This window comes from Cavia porcellus, unplaced genomic scaffold, assembly GCF_034190915.1.
Source record: "Cavia porcellus strain 051 isolate PalLab524CR breed Dunkin Hartley unplaced genomic scaffold, mCavPor4.1 scaffold_1, whole genome shotgun sequence".
Classification (NCBI taxonomy): Eukaryota; Metazoa; Chordata; class Mammalia; order Rodentia; family Caviidae; genus Cavia; species Cavia porcellus.
In genome coordinates, this window is record NW_026947484.1 from 172,811,649 (window position 1) to 172,834,338 (window position 22,690).

Sequence of the window (22,690 nt, forward strand, 5' to 3'; positions counted from 1 at the left end):
CATGCAAGCCCAGCTTGAGCAGGCACCCTGAAAGCCCACTGACTGCTTTCATATGTACAACTTTATATTCTAATTTAGCAATTTTTCCTTATAATGAAAACAAAAGCAGAACTCCATATTCTGGTCTCCACTGACACTCCCTAAACTACACTTCATTGAAATCATCCCTTTTGCAGGGACATGGTACCAGCCTCCTTCATCCCTTTTGTCTCTTCATGTAGCTAAGGAAGATACATAGGTGGTCTTGGGTGACAGGAGGCAATAAGAAATAATTCATTAAGGTTTGAAGGAAGAGCTGAGAGGTCATATTTGTGAATGAAAAGTAAGACCGTGAGTAGCTGGTGGAGAGTACTAAGTCCTGACAAGCCGAAGAACGTGAGTGGGAAAGAGGGCAAGGGTGGAGGTACAAACACCATGGTTCTATTTACTCAGGTGAAGTTTGGCTTACTTTTTAGACATCCAAGTAGAATAGAAAACAGACCCTTCAGTTGTCTGAACCCCATGTGCGTAGAAGGCAGCCCTTAACCTTGACCAAATTGGTCATTTGGCTGGACAGTCCTTCACTGCGAGGAGGTCTTCTGTGTGCTGTAGGATCTGTAGCAACTTCCCTGGTCTCCTCCATCCACTATCTGCCAGCAGCACAATATCTTCTCCCAAGCTGTGGAAATGAAAATATTTTTACACATTGTACAGCATGGCCTCATGGTCAAATGTTTCTCAGTTAGGAACCATTAATCTAGCAGTAACCAGTGCTAACCACTTGCTGTAGAAGTCTCTGGACCTCTACATGTGTTTATCCATAGAAACATTGGAGCAGCTATATTTTCCAATCTATGTCAATATATGTCAATCTATAGCTTACATGTGTCATGTAGTCTATCTCATCACGCTAGTGCATAGGAATCTATCATTTAAAATATGGCATAATACTCTGTGGCTTGAATACAATCAGTTTTTCTACATCTCTATGACTGGGTGTTTGTTTTTGTCCCATTTGCTTATTTTTAACAAGTTTATAATGAATGTCTTAACATATATTGTTATTTACATGTGCAGATGGTCTCTCAGATAGAAAACATGGAATATTGCTTACAGAGTATATCTATTTTAAAAATAATAAATTTGCCTCACCTAGATAATCTGTAAATACAGAAGAAATAATTTTCTCCTCTCTGTATCCAAGCTCCTTTGCAATTTGATATTGGACTTGCTGCATCCTTTTCAGCACTTCTCAGGTTTGAGATGCCTTTGCAAATGCCTTTGATCTGCAGAAAGTAAAACTGGGCAGAAGCTAAAGCTGGGGGGTACCTTGCACACTGTCTTACCCGCAGGGCATTAAAGTCAGGCAGAGCAACCATCAGGCAGATAGGAGATGAAGTTCCCAAGGTTCTAAAGCAGTAAAGCCTATGGAGGAGTTGGGGGGCAGGGGCAGGGGAATCAATAAGGAGTGAGTCAGGAGAGCAAAAGGCTGAAATGATTTCCTGGGGAAGCCAGATGTTGAGAGTTGGGAAATTGTCACTCAGGCTTATCACAGATAGAATCCAAATAAGAATCTTCAACTTCTCTCCGGGCATTACTGAGTAAGTGCCCAAAATTCTTACTCTCCCCTGTGTGTGCATATTAGGCTGTCAGTTACTGAATGCCTGCTAACGCAGTGAGGTACACATGTACAAGACCATTCATTATGTCCCCAGGAGGAGTTCGCCCTGTGCCAACCTATGCATCCATGAAGGAAGGAGTCTGCTGCATGTATAACTTTTTTCAGAACATAAAATTATATCTTAGATAAGTGGTTTAAGCAGAAATCAAAAGAACATATTTCGTGGGGATAAGGTCTGGGAAGCAGTTGGTTTTGGCTTTGCATCAAATCAAAGGGTGGAAGGCAAAGTCTTGAGAAGCTCTGAGAAACAAACTGAGAAGCTGCATCCTTCTCCCTCCCTACTGCTCTGCCAGGAAGTCTTCTTTGACTGTTGAGCTACCCTGTTGAGCTATTCAACACTTTTTCTGAAGCAGTGCTCAGCAGCACTGTAGCTTTAGTCAGTGGCATGGCTGGTAAACCCCTTTTTGTTTTCTTTTCTCTGGCTCTCTCTTACATCCTCCTCTTCCTTGCCCACCCCCGTTTTCCTCTCTGCAGGGTTGTTTTCAATGAGAAAAAAAGTATTTCTTTATGAAACACAAAGAATTCAGTTACTGACTTAGTCATTTTGCAGATGACCTTATATACTTGGTACAAATGTTTTTCTGCATAGCACATGGAAATCCATGTTGAGACATTCATTGCAAAATCAGTTGAAATGAAAGGAAGGAAGGAAGACAAGAAAGAAGAAAACAGGGATGAGGGAAAGAAGGAAGGAAGGAAGGAAAGAAAAAAGAAAGGCAGGAAAGAAGTGAGGGAAGAAAAAAGGGAGGAAGGAAAGGAAAGGTCTATGGACAAACTGTGTGACAGAGACATTCTTCAGAATACAATGTCAGTATTTTCAAACCAAAACCAAATCCTGATAGCTCCTGTATGCCCATATATATAGATATCTCTAAGTATATATGTATCACAGTATATATGTAAGGAAGAAAAAAGAACATATTCTGTTGGTAGCTGTGTCCACAGGGAAATGTAGAAATAAATCTTTTAAATTTATGTAGTCAATGAGAATCACTGTTCCTACTAACTCAGTGGTTCTCAATTTGGGTCAATTTTGACACCAGGAGCCATTGCAGATGTCGGGAGACACAGTTGGCTGTCTAAATGATGGGTACGCAAAGCAGAGCTGTGGACAGGGCTGCTGGTATGCAGTGTGTTCCGGGCAGGAACCTGCCCAGATCCTACAGTGAGCTGAGAGGTCATGCCCCACAAACAATCCCCGTGTGAGAATGCCACTAATCCAGGGTGGAGAAACTCTGTATTAGGAATACAAAGAGGGACAGGGGTCATGAAATGGACATTAAAACAAAGTTTATCTATAATGTTTCAGACCTTTTAAAGAGAATTCAATTATGAATTACTTTTCATAAGTAGAGAGTAATAAAAAATTAACCTTCAGTGGATTTCCATTGACAATAGAAGATTATTATTCAGTCCATCGTCAGTTCTCCCTGACCCCTAGCATACATCCTACATTTCATCTTCTTTTAATAGAAAAAGAAACAGAAAAATCAAAATATTTTATGCAAAACAAAATATCCTAGTGAAATTCTACTCATTCTCCAGAACTTAAGGTCCCTTTGCCCTGCTCTCCCTTGGGGAAGCTGTTCTCTCTTTCCAAAACAGCTGGTAAGATACAATGTCCCTTTTAATACCCTCCTTCCCCTTCAATTTCATATGAAAGATTGATTTTTCAGAGAGAGCACTACGCCACCAGCCAGCAGGAAGCCTGGCTTCCTGAAGATCCTGCTGAAACACAAAAGACAGACTACCTGTCACGTAAGATTAAATATGAGCCTTTCTACATAGAAATCCAGGAATTCTCAGAGTATCATGAACAGCCTCAACATGCACTGTGTGGTTGGGATTGTAAATGTGTGAATTGGCATGGAGGGCAGTCTGGCAAACCAGAGAGCTCAGCCCCCTCTAAAGGAGGAGTTTGCCTGCACCCCTACTGATTAGTGCCATGTAGATCCCATGTAGTCAGATCTTCCAAGATAAACAGGAAATCCAGAGCTTGTTATAACATTTCTCAATTCTTAAAATTTAACATCCAAAATGTATGTTTTAGGTAAGTATGAAAAGGTCATAATGAAACCCATTACTCTATGTAATCAATATATATTATAAAAAAAAACAGTAACTGCTATATAATTTTAAAAGTCAATGATTAATTTAGAAGTAAAAATATATCAAGGGATCCAATCTCTTTTAAGGACTGATTTCTTTTTCATTTCATTTTGTTTCAGTTTTTGTTCATTTGTTTCTGTTTTCAAAGCAGGGTCTCTCTATGTAACTCAGGCTGACTTCAACCTGTGAGAAATCCTCCCGCTTCAGGCTCCAGAGTGGTGGAATTACAGGCACGTGCCATGGTGTCTGGCTATGACCACCAATTTTTAAGTGCTTAACTATTAGGGTATTCATAAATGAAATTATTGAAATAAATAAATAGATAAACAAACAAGTGAAAATCATCAAGGCACCAAGCCCCACGGGAAAACTCAAGAAATGTCACATGTCAGACAGTCTCTGACATGTCATCTTCATTCTCCCGGGCAACAGACAAATGGGAATCAGACCCTCACCACTTTCAAATCTATCAGACCTTTTCCTAGGGGATGAGTAACTGAGCAGGCTAAAAACAAGAACATTCATAGAACTTCTTAGATGATGGAGGGTCCTATTTCATGGATTGTGATTAATGGGAACAAGAGAGACAAAAAGAGGATGTTTTCCCATGTGTAATAATATTAAACCAAGTTCCCTTTGATTATTACCATATAGTCCCATCAACTGTTTGCAAACGCCTAACTCACAAATTCATCAAGTGATCAATAGATAGACATCCCAGGGGACAATATTCCAGGTACATCTGTGGAGTCTCTGGTGCCAGCTGCCTCATGAATCACACTCCTTGGAACAGAATCTTGATGGCCAGTGTCCAGATGATCTTTTCATCACATGGCTCTCGGAACCCAGTCAAAACCAGGAGCCAAGTGAAAGGAGGAAAGGGGCCTTGGCCTCAATTTCTGATCTGCCACAAGCATGCCAACTGTCCCTGGAGCAGACTTTATTCTCAGAGGTCTCCAGTGGTATTCATGGTAGTTTTAGGATCTTGGAAGCTACCCTCAGACATTTCTCCCTGTGCATATAACATAGGAGGGGAGGCTGACTCATGGTACAGTCCATTCAGACATCCTGGAAGAAAGTGGCACAGGATCAGATTTTCCAAAGGAGGGAAGACTGTGAGGTACAGACTTGCTACACGGAACATGCTGAGACATGTGCCTGTTGCCATGGAAACCCCATAATGCAGGCAAGCAAACGAAGCCTGAATAAATGCTCACTGAGGTTTCTTGCTTTCAGTCCCTTTCATCATCAAGCTGAGTCCAGCTGGAGCCAGAATTAGTGATGGGTAAAGAGCTCAAAAGGCTGCTGGTACCCTTCCAGGGTATCTCCAATTTATGTAAAGCCTCTTGGGTTTGGAAGACTTGAGTGGTCAAACCGTCCCGTGAGAGTCCCAGCTCCTCTCTTTCTCTCATCTTGGGCCACAAACTAACATCTTGTTCTGTGACGGAGGAGTGGTGTGGAAGCTAATCAAAGCAGCTTTTAAAAGACTGTTAGTGAAGAAAAAGGAGTGTTTTGGGTATAAACCAGAGCGCAATTCTGCCCCCAGCCTGTTTCCCCTTCTTTCTTAAATACACACAGATTGAGTCAGGCTCTACAGCAACAAGGTTGGAATAAGAAAAACCTTTAAACAAAGCTATTAAACATGATTTTTTCTGCTCCAGAGGGAAGTAGCAGCCATGGGATAAACATAAATCCAGAATGCCCCAAAGTTCTATTCTAAAGATTTCACAGTAATGAGAGAAAATAAAAACACATTGCTGTCCTGAAATCTTTTCTGCAGATGTGTCCAATGAAGTTTCCCAGAGCCCACTTGTATAGCTAAACTTTGCTTCTAAGTACCTAGAATAAAATAAACAAATACAGATGTGGCAGAGTTCATTTAATAGGAGATAAGAGGTCTTCATACAGCTCATGCAGTCACCCATGCTACGGGGACAGCTAATGTGGCAAGTAACTGAACTCAGAGAAAAGTGAATTCACAAATTTCTATTTGCTTCAAAATTTTAAAAGCTTCTTATATCCCCTCCTTAAATATCATTAGGTGAATTCATCTGGTCCATCTGAATAGGGATAAAAAAGATGTACCAAGGAAAGTTAGCATTATCAGAAAGTCACAATCATATCTCTTCTCCCAAGGTGTCTTCTACATCCTAAATTCATATGGCAGCGAGAAGGAAATAGCTATCACTATTCTCATTTAGAATGTAGGGCGAGGGGCTGCTACATTTACAATTATGTTCATTTCCCAAGACTTGCCACTTGAGTAATTAGTGATAAAACGGAAGGAAGTACAAAATTGAAGCCAGTGTGTACATGTACAATTCTCCATGGCTCTCAGCTCGAATAGCACTGTGATTCCAAGGGAGAGAGGAAGTGGATCGTCTGCATCGTCTTGTGAGATCATGGACAGGAGATGCTGAGAGATAGAAGCACTGCTCTGAAAAGCATGCAGCTTCGTCACACCTACCACATGTCCCCGAGCAGGGCAGCATCCTCTACAAACTTGTCCGTCTTTTTATCCAAGAAGATTAAAAATGATAAGCTAATTGTTTGACTTATTTAAACATTAAAAATGCTGATGAAATAATAAAGTATCTACTTATTTAATTTCACAACCAAGTTACTGTGTATATTTAAATGTACAAACTATATTTCATCATTTTTTTCAACTATTAATTTTCAACAACCTACTTTACAAACTCCTGACATTGTAATCCGCCATCATAAGTCATACAACAGCTTTCCAGGGCCCCAGTCGTCTTAGCATTTATGATTTGCTTGAGATCTCATTCCTTTTTAATCCACAAGCCACAAGTACAGATTTGCCTAGCAACACAACCCTCTGTTTTTCTTCTAATCCGTTCTATAGACATGTACATTCTTGAATATCACAATGCAAACCCTCAGCAATATTTCCACATATCATAACTACTTTGTTTCCTGCTTTATCATTTGTTCACATGGCCTTAAGAGATTATTTTTGATTCATATTTATTATTAAAAATAAAGTAACTGGCCAAGTATAGTGGCTTATGCCTACAGTTCTATCCATGAAGCTGAGGCAGGAGGATCACTTAATCCTAGGAGTTTGAGATCAGTCTATGACATATAGTAAGATTCTATCAAAAAAATAAATAAATAAAATAAGAATAAACAATTGAGAAATTGCTATTGATCTTGCAAAACTTACTTAGAATGTGGTCCTGTTTGCCAACATGAAACTTCTGCAGAAAATAATCTCTCTGCATAAGCAAACGAGGCAGTGTCTTATGTACTTTTATCAAGTCCTGCCCTGATAACTTGAGATAGAGCATGTCCTACATAACTATTGAGTAAATGAATTAATCAAATATCTAATCAAAGATCTCATATCAGTTCAACACTCTTTCAACTCTTGAATTAAAAATAGAAGGGGAGTGTTTTAAATTGTAAATGTAGCCAAGTTGTTTCCTAAACTAAAGGAGCACATTTCTTTGTCTCTGGCAACATTTCTGGGCAGTTTTACGGGGCAGACACACACAGTCACATCTCTGGGCTCAGGCTCTTTATCGCTGCTCCCTCAATAGCAGAAACAATTAGGCCCGAGCCAGCCCAACACTTAGTAGTCACGGTAAATGGCTCAGGAGAGCTGATGCCAAAAATGTGGTTTTAGAGTTCCTGCTCTCACGGACAGCTCCCCCAAGGACAACCAACCTTTGTCTCAGTGCATTGCTGATTACAACCCTGCTTTCCAGCCCACAGAGCTCCCAAGAGCTCAGTCATCTCCCCCACATTAAGAGTGGCACTTGGATGCCAGCATTTTCTTGGATTTGGTTTGCACTACTATATAATGATCTCAAGTTTGTGGGGAGAGAATTAACACATATAGGATGTGAGATAGGAAGGGCAGTGAGGGGCATTCCTGAAAACCTGGATCATGACTGCTGTGACTGTTGCAACTTTAGCATCAGAAAAGCCATCCTGGGATCTCTTTGCTGGGATGCAGAGAGTAGGTACAGAGTTAAAAGGCAGGTCCTGTTCTATCCGGCTAAGCGATAGCTTATGATCCTCTCCCAGCTCCCAGTGATGCCCTGTCATGGGGATCTCCACCAGGGGACAGAACTTCCAGGGCTCACCAAACCCATCTGTGCACTCTCTCAGCTCCTCCCACCCTCCCTGAACCTCTTTTCTGGTCCAGAGCCTTGCCCATGAGAAATGTCTAATAGATTCCTTTTCTCTTTTGTGTGATTAGCTAATTCATGTCTTGTTTGTATCATTTTCACAGCCATTTTATTAGGAAGGCCTCATTATAGTCTTTTGGAGTAAGCTGCACAAGGATGAGAGAGTGTATTTCACAAATGCAGTAATTAATTTCTCAGAATCCCCTTAGAGCACTCAGGATGTGCTCATCTTGCTAGGATGGGTGATAAGGCACTCCAGGCTTTGGCCTCCACCTCCTTCCTTTGCTTCTCTTTTCTTCCCTCCACCATTCATTCTATGATAAGTTAGGCAGAACTACCCATGGTTCCTTGAAACTGTCACTACCACTACACACCGTATTTTGACCCATACGTTCTCTCCTTCCTGGAATGCCTTTGTACCTTCCTCTGGCTCATAGATATGCCTTGTCAACTGGCATGACAACTTCAAGGTAAAAATCACCTGCTGTCTCCTGAGGCAAGCAGCACTCTGTCCCTTTCTAGGCTGGTGAAGAGCCCCTGGTATCTCCAGAAAATCATAGCAACCATCGCCTATCAGAATATTGTCTTTTCATGTTCCAGCTTTTCTGCTTTCGACTCTGTTTGCAAATCCAAGAAACTGAGGATGATAATGAACTTAAATTGCTTTGATTAAAACAAAATAGGGAAAAGACATGTTGGCTCAAAAACACCACACCATACTCAGGACATAACTGAAACCAGAGACTCAAATCATACCACCAGATTTCAGCCTCTTGTAGCTTCCAAACTCTGTTTTTTTTTTTTTTTTTTGTGAATTTTGTTCTCAAGAATCCTTCTGTTCATACAGCCCTTAGATAGAACAAGTAACTGTTAAACGTTTAGATAGAAGGTGAACCTTGTTGTGAAAGACTGTAGCAAGCAGAAACTTAGGGCCATGTTAAGGAATGAAGATTTTATAAATGCATCAGGAAGGCATGAGGCACAAGAAATGGTTTTATGCTAAGACATCTACTTTTGTTTTAATTGCATAAAAATGAATGGAAGAAGCAAGCACGGAAAGAGGCCAGCATCTAGGTTACCATAACTAGAGCTCAGGGGTGGTGAACTGAATTATGGTGATTACAGTGAATATGGAGACAAGTGGACAGAGATAGGGCATGCTTTTGAATTAAAAATTAGATACTTTTACCATGATCTAGCTAGGGAATATGGTCATGAAAAGGATGGCTAGAGCATTTAAAACCTGTCAAACAAGGTTCTGCAGAAAAGATGGATTCAGGGGAAAGAGATCATAAAAAGGAAGGAGGGGGTGAGTTCGGAAAGCAAGGTCAATAGTTCCATTCGGGTTACTGACTATTAATGAGACAGTTAGGTGATGTTAGTTTTATTTTTGTACAGATTTGCCTTCCCCAACTGCTGCAGATCTGGGAAGGATATTTAATAGCTAATCAGAGGAGAAATGGATGTGGGAAAGTTGATCAATACAGACAACAAAGTTGATAAACACAGCTCACCTATGAAGTACTGAATTAAAGATTTAGTGTGAGAGAGATCTGTGCTTAAAATAAGGTGATTTGGGCTCTATTACCAATTCTGCTGGGCTCTAGCTATATGTGACCTCAGGCTCTTCAATCATACAAGGAAATAATTCCACAGCTCTCATTTGTGTTATAAACTATAGGGAAATATAGATGGTATCTGTAAATCAAAGTTACAATCATTTACATGCAGACAGCCATCAGCACCAAAATGATCCACTTGGGGAAAACTGGGTATATTCTTTCTTCAGACCGTAGAATTTTGAGACAATCCCAAGAACAGCCTCAGTCTTCTTATGTCAGTGAAACCCTTTGCTCACTCTGTTTCTAAACTTCCCCAGCATACCTAGTCAGTTGCTTACAGTTTGTCCCCTCTGACCGGTATTCAAATGCATTTCTTATCCATTATGTCCTTGATTCTAGGGCTAAATTCATTCCATTTGGCTGAAGAAACAGGCCAGATGATATCTGACATGACTGTCTTCCCCCCAGCCACCAGGGAGCTAAGAGATGATTTGAAATAACTTGCCAAGAAAAGGCTGAAGACTGAAACAATTATTTGTGTGCTGAACATTGTAGGTTTTAGGGCTGTATTTTTTTTAACAGTGAAGCCTGGAAATGCCCAGGAAGCAGATGAGATCATCTGTCTGGTCTGTGAGCAGCATGTTCTGCAGGTCTTCTCATTCTGCATTACGTCATGCTGGAAGGAGAAAGTGTCTGGACGGTCCGTATGCAGTCTGCAGGGGTGCGAAGTGAGGCAGACACTGGCTTGCTGCAGAATACTGATTCCCAATTCTGCTCATACACAAGCACACACATCATTAATTCTGCAGCAGTTACAGAATCCTCACATTGCGCGTGTGTTTTCCGATGTTAAGATAATCTACGTTCATTCCTTTATTCATTCCTTTACTTATGTTTATTTTGAGTGTTTCCTATGTGGAAGGTGCAATTGTAGGTGCTGGGGATAGATAGGCAGACAATACACAGTCTCTCCCTTTGTAAAGCTAACGTCAACTGCATGGGGTGGACAATTAGCAAAACAACACGTAATATATGATGCAAGGTCAGATAGATGTGCCAATGTAAAAATTAACAAAGATAAGAAGATGCAGACGCATAAGATGGCATTTTGATTTAAGTTTTGAAGGAAGGGCCCATACATAAGAAACTGCCACTTGGACAAAGGACAGAATAAATGGAGGGATTCAACAGCAAATACCTGGCAGAAAGGAATCTCCAGGCAAAAAGATTAGGTGCAAAGGTCTTGAGACCAGAAAACATTTTAGGAAAAAGGCTGTAGTTTTTCACATCTATTAGCTTGCAGCATACCTAAAATGCTTTATTAATCCCCCTGAAATTCTTCCCATCATACAGGTAAGAAAGTTGTCCATCCAAGAAGATATCAATTCACATTCTCTGTAAACAAGTCCTCATATACTTTCCACAGATTAAACTTCATTCTTTTCTGTATTTATTTAATTCTCAATTTATTTAATTCTCAAGAATGCTTAGGCATTCTTCCTACAGAAGAAAAATCAAACTAATTGTTACATGGTTTATGTTATTAGGAAAGAAAAGGAAGAGGAAAGAATTCTCTTACTTCCTCTTTGGTTTGCATAACAACACTGAATTGCTACATTTGGAGAGAAAAAAATCTAAGGCAGTCTGTCTAGCTATATTCTTGGTCATGTGCAGTGCTCCAGCCAGTTGAGAGTTATCCCCTGGCAACACCAAGGATGTCACAAAGCCATCATTCTTTTTGCAGACCAGCTGGGTGCTTACATGCACATTTGCATTCAATGCATAATTTGCTCGAAACAGATTTGTCTGAGTCTTTTATCTCAGGTCTTGGGATCATGAATAGACCTTATTACTCAAGCAATTATTCAAAACCTTACTCAAAGGGTGCTTTTTGCACATGAACATAGAGTAAGACTTTAAACATACTCATTTCCCTGATAATAGGACCCATTTTCATGAAATTAAAGTTCTGATTAGTTCCTTTGCAAGAAATGGGAAATGACAACAGAAAGGAAAAGAGAATTAAACAGGAAATGGGAAAAGAGTTAACACTAATTATGTGTCAGATGCATTTAGTCCTCATCCTAACCTCTTAAGTTAAATGACAGTATCTGTATTTAAACACAAGCAGCACAAAGCTCTATGGAGACTCCAGAAGAGCTAAATTCTAAACTCACTGGGGAATGCCTTGCTAGAATTCAAATTCAGGTGTAGCTGTCTACATTATAATCCATCCACCAATACCCTCAGTTTTCTTTCCATAAAGGTAGATATATTCAGCAAGTCTTTGATTTTTGGAGTCTGGATTCTGTTCATTTTTTTCAGCATTAACATATCAAGAAAATGAAATTTTTGCATGGTACCCCCAAATTCCTAGCCATTCCAAATTTAAGCAGAGAATTCAGATTAAACAGAGAATGATATTCCTTTAAAGAAGTCCTTCCAAACAATTCTGGCTTCAAATTTCTGGCTCCCATTTAAGGTTGCTTAACAGAAATCATATAATAGATATAAATAGCATTGGGTAATTGTCGAGACTCCTTGGTGAGTGACCACTGGCTCAGTCTGAGGTTTGGATGACACTATCACAAGAATTATTGGGACCAACTGAAACTATGCTCCTTATAACAGTAGTTTCTTTCCAGAGGAAGTAGAATTATTCTTAACAAAAAGATTTTGCAAGCTACTTTCATTAGTCACATAATTTCCCATGTTGTGATTATTTGCTTGCATGGCTGGGGCACATTTGGAGTGCTGGCTTGTGCTAGCAAGTTGGTGCCCTGGTATATTTTATGGAGTAGATATCAGTTATCTACTGGAACAAAACTACTCCAGAACTTAGTGGCTTAAAGCACAACCATTTATTTTGTGGGTCTGCAATGTTAGGCAGCTGGGCAGCTGTTCTGGTTTCTTTAGGGATCCTACTGACACGTGAAGTCAGATATGTTCAGCTAGGCAATTCTGCATCCAAGGCTATGGTCTACGTGTCTTTCTCTTCCTTCAGCATGCTGACCTGGTCTGTTTCCATAGCTTAAAGGGTTGTAGGAGCAGGAAGGAGAAACAGAAAAAAGCAAAATCTTTGGCAGCCAGGACTTAAAACTAGCTTGTTGTCATTTCTGTCACATTTAGTTGAACAATTTGAGATTCAGTGTCCAGATTAAAGTCATGGTGAAACAGATTCCCCGCTGGATGAAATGAGTTGCATGTCAGTTTCAGCAGATATGGAATGACTAAAAAATCAGAGCCTCTTTTTTTCAATCTTGTCTTTGTTACTTTTTACTCATTGCTAAGACAAAATATCTCAAGCCCAAAATTGGGAAAGGAAAGGTTTATTTCTTACAGTTTATGTAGGTTTCAGTCCATACTCAGTTGGCTCCAAGGCGGGGTGGCATGGCTGGGCCGCAGTTCATGGCGGCTGCAAACAGCAAGGCAGAAACTGGGGGCAAAAGAGTGAGATACACCTTCTTGCCATTACATTACATCTTGACTCCACCCCTAGGCCAGTGTAGCACTCACACCCCCAATCCAAGCGCTAGACAATGAGCCAATCACAAATGCACAATGCAAATTTATGAGGCCTGGGGGCCACCAACATAAACCATGACAAATCTATATGAGAGAATTTTCAATAAATTAATGCATGAATGGCACACAAAATTATGGTATATGACATATTTTCTTACTAAAATTAATGACTTCTTCCGTCAATAGCTTACTTCCAACCCAGATAAAGGAAATAAAGTTCACCAGTATCTTAAAATATGGACAGCCCATTTTCTATGCACTGTGTCCAAAATGTGATTGAACTTCATGGTTTGCATTTCGTTTGTCCCTTGTAGGAACGAGCATTTCCTGACCCCCAAACTTTATTGTCTTCCTAGACTTATCTTTACTGTATCCTAAGAGGCAGCAGAATGGTTGGGTAAGAGACAAGAGACAAGGCATTTTAAAATTAGACAGATTGGTTTTCAAACTCTAGCTCATACATATTCTAGTTATGTGACCTATGCTGTCTCACTCACAGGTTTAGGTTTGCTTCTTTACCTGTAAAGTGAGAATTATTAATAATGAGTGCCTATTACATGAGACGTGCATACACAGTACTTCAATGACTGTCAGTGCATAAGTGATCATAAATATTGATTCCCTCCACGTTTCTCTTCTCTTAGTCTCTGCATTGCTAGAGGGCACCTTCCCATAATTTTTTGGCAGGAACATGTATTTTAAATATTGATATGAAAAGCTGTTCTGGCTTTACTCAAAATCAATAATAAATATTGGGTATAAATTTTATTTGAATTTTTGAGAAAATTAAGAATCTTAACTGGAAAGCAACTTGAACAAATAACCTGTATTAAAAGAAACCTAAATGTGAATTTATATCTGGCAGTTATCAGTAAATAAAACATGTGAGCTTCAAAAATTTTCCAAGAGGAGGATTGCACTTTAAGCTAGAGTATATATCTATCCCTATAGTTGGAGAGATATTGCAAAAAGTTCAGAGAATCAAATATGCTGTAGATAGACCAAGAGTTGATCTTGTCATTGCAGAGTCCTTCAGGTGTTGAGTTCTATCTTGTGATATCTGCAATTAAAAAGAAATTCTCTCTTTATTTCCATTCTGAGCACTTTATTCCTGAAAATAAAACTGGCTGACATCAATTTTACCTCTGTTCTATTCAGTGTTCCATCTACCAGCTGTGCCTCTGTTATATCCCTATTCTGATCCATACTTACTTTCTCCTGTCTTGTCCAGCATCCCAGAAGATTCCAGAATGATTTGCTCATTATTTAGCTAAATCTTGATGGAAGGGGAACCACCACAGTCCATGATGCTGCTTTCTGCCAAGTCAAGCTCCAGCTTTCACACAGCTGTATAATTCTTGTAGGTCACTCTTGCATGAGACTAAAATTCAGTCAAAATTCTCAGACATAAGTAAAAATCTACTTCCATAACTGATCACCATAGACACTGCATGCATTAAGTCCTGTCCTTCCCCACAATGGGTTCATCAAAGAATTAAAAGCTGCAGATAATAATCCAGTTTTAAAACCATTCACATAGATATCTATCCAGAGCAGAGACTGCAGTCTCATAGCAGTCAGCACAGTGCAATGGTTCCCAGCACAGGGTCAGAACCCAGAGCATGCTGATTCACACCTTACCTCTCGAACTGGCCAGCTGTGTGGCCTTGAATGATCAATCCATTTGTCTGAACTTCAGTTTCTTCCCGTGTGCAAGGCAAATGGTGATATTGTCCTTCTTGTAAGTTTGCTGGGGGACTGAATGAGTTAACCGCAGTATTTCAAAGATTCAGTATGTACACAATTGGATTTGTGTTATTACACACGCAGTTTCAAATAATCAGTTACCATGTGATCTTGATCAGGTCATACAAATTTGCATCTAATTTTATAAATCTATAGAATGGATATAATAACATTTGCCTTGAGAATGATTATAAGGTCCAGGGTATATAAAATATTCAACATAACAGTAGCTGCTACTGAGAGCAGTAACAATTGTCATTCTCATGAAGTAATCAAGATAGTAATTACTTGGGGAAATGAGGGGCTGTTTAAATATAAAATTATGTTTGAAAACTAATTTTCATGAATCTGCCATGCATAGAGACAGGAATTAGAAGTGAAGGCATTGCAGTTAATAATGACTGAATTTGAATTACTAGGTTTACTACTCAGCAAGAGTAAGACAATGAAACAATGCCTTCTCTTTATTACTCTTTCTTCTTTGGAAAGGCTGGAAAAATACCACCTATCTTGCAAGGTTGCTGTAGAATTGAACAGGATACTATGTAAAAGCACTTGGCACATAACTGGAGCTCAATCAATGGTAGCTATAGTACATCAAAGGTCGAAAACAGGAAAATGACCATAATTTTTATTAATATGAAGTGAATTGAGAAGGAAAAACCATGATTTATTCTTGCAAGTTTGGCTCTGACTAACTTAGTGGAGATGGAAAAATAGAAGAGGATTGAGAGCTAGTGGAAGTAAGTATACAGAATGTGCGAGGAGTTTTGCTGAGGTTAGCTATAAGGAATTTGTGGTTTGATTCAAAAGGCTGGAGTTTTATGAGGTTTGAGGGCCTTTTTCAAAAGGAAACCAGATGTATGAATGGAAAGCTCAGGCAAACTGTGCTATCGTCTGCAACCCTGCTTTGAGTCTAATGCTGTTATACTGAGTAGGCACTCAGTTGATTCTATACTGCTTTTAAAGACCCATTTGGTCATCCTGCACTTTGAGTGATCTCAAATGAGTTGTTAGGCCTGTATTTGTAAGCAATAATCCCTACAGCCAGTAGCAGAGGAATTATTCCAATATAGCCCAGAAAACAGTGGCACTTCCCAATTCAAATCTCTGCTTTAAATCTTGGAAGAAGACCATGGTTTCTTTCCCTTGAATCCAGGATCTCTAGATTTAAGGTTCTCTTAGCAGAGCTAACTGGGAGGAGCCAATTGAAAGTTTCCTAAAGTCTCTTAGTCACCTTACAGGCCCAGAAGGAGGAAAAAGCTCATGAGTCCATAAACAAAACTGAGTTTCTAGCATGCTCATCAGAATTAACTTGTAGATCTCATTAAAAGTTTTTGTATTAAAGAAGAAAACCTCATTGCAAGATCTTCAATATACATGCATATAGATTAGGTTCTCACAGTAAAATATGGTGCCTAAAATTTTCCATATACAGACCAAGTAAATTATTATAATAAGTTAGGCACTGTCTTTATTCAACATAGAAGGTGAAGAAAGCCCACAGAGATCTAGTGACTGGTTCAAATCTGGATTTGAACTTCTCAGTCTGTGTCTGTGTCTTCAGACCAATGTTTGTCTGTGTGTGGAATGCTTCACACAATAGTTTGGGACAGAATTTGAAGTGGTACAAGAAATATATATATATATAACCACTTTAATGGGTATTTGATTGGTATGTGTGGCAAAACATCCAGGAATATAGAGCTGTAGTTTTATGCAACTAATTGCCTAGTATGGGGTTAGCTCAACCTGAGTCTATTTAAGGAAAGATAAACAGAATTTTAAATATTGAAAACACAGATATGGAAAAAGTTAAGAATGAGGCTAGCAAGTACTGAGTAAGCAATGAATATACGCTGAATTATCAGAAATAAATTCTTAAAAGCAATGCCTGGATGTATACATGGACAAGTATAATCAAAAGCCAAGACTAAATTTTTCTACCTTCAAGTTTATTCTTCTGCTACTGTCTATTAGGTGCATTCAGCAAGATTGTTGTGACCCTTTCACCTGTCTTACTCGAAAATGAACAGTATAAGGAACAGATCAGGGCATGGCGTGGTAATGAAGTCTACTAACTGGGAAACCAGACAAAATGAAATTAGATCAATAGCTGAATTTTTAAATTAATTATTTTGGTTGTTCTAAAGCTCACAGTATTAAACTAATTCAATGCATATCTAACAGATAAAGCATGTTAAATCTTATTACCAGAATGGAATGTACAGAAACTTTCTCTTAGCTAGTCTGGCTCTATGGATAACCACAATAATAAATCTGATATAGTTAGCTGAGATCACAAGTACAATGAACAGAGCTATGAATCAATGAAAGGATGCATTCTAAAGTGACTACATACTGTGGTACATTCTGCATAACTCAACAGGTTTGCCCATTTTCAGGTAGGACTCATTTGCTAAAAGAGGTATGCACCTTCCTCTGACTCAGTAGTGAGGAAATAAAGTACAGAGTAAGTCCTCTAATTAAGAAAAGCTTAGGTAATTTGAAAAGAAGAACACTTCCCTAGGGTTTTTTTTTTTCTTTTTCTTTTTCTTTTTTTTACTGTAACCATTCTCAGGTTCGTATCTTCAATCTTGTCCCTATATTCTTGCCTATATTTTACAAGGCTACTGTAGTAGCTGCTTAAATATTATCTCTACTGCTAACTTCCTTCAATATCCTCTCTCCAGTTCTAGTAGAAAAACACAAAACTTGGTTGTGTGAGTTAACTTTCCCATTGCTGAGTATAATACCCAATACCTTGCAATTTAAAGAGAGAAAAGTTTAACTGGGATAATGTTTTAAGGAGATTTAGTCAATGGTCAGAGTCAATGGTCAGAGGGTTGCAAAGCTGAAAAATAGTGTGGTGAAAAAGCTGCTTAGCTCATGGTGATGCAGAAGTAGAGTAGGGGAACAGTGCCAAAAAGGATGGACCAAGCTATCAGATATAACACCCATGGCCATCTCCATTACTCACTCGGGTGCACCCAGAAGTGTGCTCCACCAACCCCATGGAGAGCTCCCAAAGCCAATCAAGTTGACATAATAAGACTTAGCCATCACACCAGTTCATACATTGGCCCACAATTTTTAAAAATAGAGATTAATTTCCCCAATTTCCTTGTAGCTAAGTTGGACACGTGGTGAAGGCTTGAAGGATAGGTTAAAATCAGAAGTATATTAAGTAAGTTCTGGAAGCCTTCTTTGAAAGAACACTGGAGTTTGCCTTTAACTCTTTTATATATTATTTCTTTCTGCTTCCTGCGGTGACTTTAGGTTTAGAAAATGAGTTTGAATTCTTATATGTGGATGGTTGAAAATATCTAGATTTTCTGAATAGAGGCACAATAGCAGTGCTGAATTATAACTGTTTTCTTGTACATGGAAAGTAAATAACTTCTACAATTTTTTTCTATGTCCTTGGGAAATATCATTCTTAAGTAGCAGTTTTTCTCTCCTCTAAAATGAAAAGTGAAGGCCTTGCAGACACCCTGACCACCACCACCAACCACCCCTCAGCCTCAGACTGCCTATGCCTCCACTCCATGCACTTCCCACATGTCCCATGGATGCCTGGACTGAAGACTCTGGCCCAACCCTTGGTTCCAGACCACCTATGCCACCATGTTGCACACTTCCCATGTACCCTTGGACACCCCAATCAAGGACACCAGCTCACCTCTAGAGAACCCCCTATCTCCTGGACCTAATACTGCTGTTGATCTCCAGCTCCCACCATTTCTCCAGGAACCTTGGACTACAGTGGATTAACCATGCTAGTTTGATGGGAGATTCAGTCACTGCCTCACCCAAACAGAGGATCTCAGCAGGCTCTAGTCAGTGTGGTGAGTATGCCCCTAAAACAGAGGTCTGCAGTGGGTAAATAGGGGGAGTAGTAAAGCTCCCTCCAACTAACTGTAAATCCTTGGCAAATCTGGAAAGAGTGTGGGTGACTCCCTCTTCCCCATAGAGAACATCAGGCAGGGTGAGGAGTGTGCCAGTAAGGCCTCTCCCAAATTGAAGAAAATTAAATGGGCTTATGAGACATACAGGAACACAGTAGGGACACAGAAGTGCCTCTGCCAATACAAACGCTATATACAGGGAGATTTGGTGTCCTGAAATAACCTAAAGACAAAGTAGCAGCAGGAACTAAGAGTAGACCTACATCAATACTGCTAGGCTTGTCAGCCCAGGAAAAATATAGGACTCACCCAACAAGCTTTGCAGGAGAAATTCAGGTGACTGGCCCTCCTCTTCATTGTGGATTCAGCAATCAGACAAACATCAGCCACACAATAGGACTCTAAGATGCACATGACCATTACTTGAGACTATGGGGATTGAAAGACCAAATAATTGCCCAAAGGGTGAAAAGAAAAAGCAAAATGCAATCTCAAACATGTAGCCCATCAGGAGCAAGTACAGGCAACATTGAAATAGAGGATTTTAAAAGTCACACCCCACAAATCTCTGAAAAAATAGCAAATGAAATAAAGAAACAAATCCATGAGGTGATAGAGGAAATCATATTACACATAGTTTCCCATGTAAAGACAGAAATAACAACCTTAGTATAGGAGTTGATCAGCAAAGCCAGAGAAGAAATAGATTAAAAAAAAAATACAAGAACATGGGAAATTGATTGAAACCTTGAATGAACAATATAGAAAGCAAGCAGAATCAATGAAACAAATTCAAAGAGATATCCAAGAAACAAAAACTTCTACTGAAAGCTAGAAAAATCATTTAAATGAAGCTGAGGATAGAATTTCAGACCTTGAGGACAGGATCACAGTTAGCAATCATGAAAGAGTAGAACTTTTAAAAACAACAAATCAACATGAAATGACAACATAGCAGCTTCAGAATGATACCAAGAGAAACAATATAAGCTAATAAGCATCAATGAAGATGCAGGAATCAATGCAAATGACATAGGTAAGCTATTCACAGAAGTAATAGCAGAAAATTTCCCAAACTTGGGGAAAAAATCCGATATACAGAGAAGTGAGGCGTATAGAATGCCAAAGAGTCACAGCCAACATAAATCTATACTCAGACATGATAATTAGAATACCAGATATACAAGATAAAAACTACTAAAGAAAAGACACAACTCACCTAACAAGGAAAACCCAGCAGAATCATGGTAGACTTTATAGCACAAACCCTCAAGTTAAGATGAGCTTGGAGTAAAGTATTTCAATCCCTGCAAGGGAACAACTTTCAACCCAGACTTTTATGTTCCTAGCAAAACTGTCTTTCAAACTTAATGGAAAAATAAGATACTTCCACAACAAAGAACTAAAGAAATTTATGTTCACCAAACCACCTTAGAAAGAGTATTGAAAGACATACTAGATAGAGACAAAAATGACCATAATCTCTAGAACAACAGCAGAAAGATACCACCAGGTAGGGCAAGCAATTAAACAATGAGGGAAAGCAGAAAACAAACAACATAAACATAACGTGGTAAAGTTGAGCCAGTACATATCAGTTATATCCATAAATGTAAACGGCATCAATTCACCTATCAAAAGAAAAATGTTGACAGAATGAATCAAGAAACTGGGTCCCACAATATGCTGTATACAAGAAACACATCTGACCCAAAAGGAAACTCATAGGTTAAAATTCAAAGGCTAGAAAACAATATTCCATGCAACTGGAACCCAGAAAAAAGCAGAGATAGCTATTTTGTTGCAGACAATGTGAAGTTCAAACCTAAAATGATTAAAAGAGATAAAGAAGGTCACTACACAATTGTTACTGGAAAACTTCAAGAAGACGAACTAACAATTAAAAATATATATGCACCAAATACAGGAGCATCCAACTATATAAGATAGATACTAATGGGCATGAAAAACTGAATACACAAGAGCACAATTATAACACAGGGCTTTAACACCCCATTGTCACAAAGAGATAGATCAACTAGACAAAAAGTCAGCAAGAAAATAATAGAACTGAATCATACCTGTGAGCAATTGGACTTAGTAGATGTTTACAGAGTATTCCACCCAGTCATATCAGAATACACATTCTTTTCAGCTGTGCACGGGACATTCTCCAAAATAGACCATATATTAATCCATAAAACATTGTTAAGTAAAGGCAAAGGTATTGAAATTATCCCATGCATAATAGCTGATCATAGTGCACTGAAATTGGAAACTAATGGCAAAAGAAATCACAAAACTGGCATAAATATGTGGAAATTAAACAAAAAACCTTCTGAACAACCAGTGGGCTACAGGTGAAATTGAAGAAGAAATAAAGCAATATCTACAATTCAATGAAAATGAGGATACATAGCAATAAATTGTCACATCAAGAGCGAGCACAAATAAACAACCTGATGCTACATCTTAAGCTTCTAGAAAAGGGAGAGCAAGTCAAACCAAAACTCATAAACGAGAGGAAATTGTAAAGATCAGAACAGAGGTTAATGCAATTGAGACTAAAAAACAATACAAAGAATTAATGAATCAAAGAGCTAGTATTTTGAGAGAATAAACAAAATTGATAAACCTCTAGCCAATCTTATGAAGAAAAAGAAAGAAAAAACTCAAATTAACTCAGGAAAGACTGAAAAGATATGAATCACTACAGATCCCATGGAAATTCAAAAGATCATGAATAAATACTTAGAAACATCTCTACTCATATATGGTAGAAAACACAGAGGAAATGGACAGATTTCTAGAAACATATGAACTATCAAAGCTCAATCAAGAAGATATAGCAATTTTGAATAACTCAATATCATCTATTGAAATTGAAAATGTGATTAAAAATTTACCAACCCAGAAAAGTCCAGGTCCTGATGGATTCATGGCTGAAATCTACAGGAAATTTAGATAAGAGTTGACTCCAATACTCCTTAAACATTTCAAAGAAATTGACAGAGGAGCAATCAACCTAACTCATTCCTAGAGGCATCACTCTGATACCAAAATCAGAGAAAGACCCAATCAAAAATGAGAACTATAGGCCAATCCAACTAATGAACATTGATGCAAAGATTCTCAATAAAATACTGGCAAATAGAATGCAACAAGTCATCAAGAAGATTCTACATCATGTCCAAGTGGGATTCATTCCAGGAATTCAGAGATGGTTTAACATACACAAATCAATAAATGTAATACATCACATCAACAGAGCCAAAAACAAACTTCACATGATCATCTCAATAGATGCAGAAAAATCTTTTGATAAAGTCCAACACTTGTTAATGAGAAAAGCCCTACAGAAACTCAAAATAGATGATGTCTACCTCAATCTCATAAATCCATATATAACAAACCAACAGCCAACATTAAAGTAAATGGACAAAAATTGAAAGCCTTTTACTTCAAAATCAGGAACAAGACCATTCCTTTATAGTCAGCAATCCCTCAGACAAAGGACTTATATCCAGAATATATAAAGATTTGAAAAACATCAAGCTCCCAAATTTAAAGACCCTTTCCAAAAATGGGCATCTGAAATGAACACACATTTCTCAGATGAAGATATATAAATGGCAAATAAATACATGGAGAAATGTTCACCATCACTGGTCATTCGAGAAATGCAAACTAAAACACTGAGATTTCATCTCACTCCAGAAAGAATGGCTGCCATCAAGAAATCACCTGATAATAAATGTTGGCAAGGCTGCAGGGAGAAAGGAACACTGTTCCACTGTTGGTGGGTGTGTAGACTGGTACAGCTACTGTGAAATCAATACAGAGTTTCCTCAGAAGACAAGGATTGGAAGTTCCATTCAGTCCAGCTATTGTTCTCCTGGGTGTTTTCTCAGAAAAACTGAAAAGGTCATATCACAGTAATATTTGTGCACCCGTGTTCATAGCAGCACAATTTGTAATAGCTAAATCTGGGAAACAACCTAAATGCCCATCAACTGAAGA

At 38.7% G+C, this 22,690-nt stretch overlaps 1 long non-coding RNA gene across 2 annotated transcripts; it reads right to left on the reverse strand.

Annotated features, from left to right (window-relative positions):
- Nucleotides 1–12,804: 12,804 nt before the first annotated feature.
- LOC106025471 (uncharacterized) lies at nt 12,805–15,919 on the reverse strand. Of its 2 annotated transcripts, XR_010043991.1 has the most exons (3): nt 14,658–15,919; nt 14,229–14,397; nt 12,805–14,076 (listed from the first exon to the last, which is right to left on the reverse strand). It is a non-coding gene; the product is annotated as an uncharacterized LOC106025471 (long non-coding RNA). The 2 variants fall into 2 exon arrangements; XR_010043979.1 differs by having other exon boundaries at nt 14,229–15,919.
- Between the last annotated feature and the right edge of the window lie 6,771 nt (nt 15,920–22,690).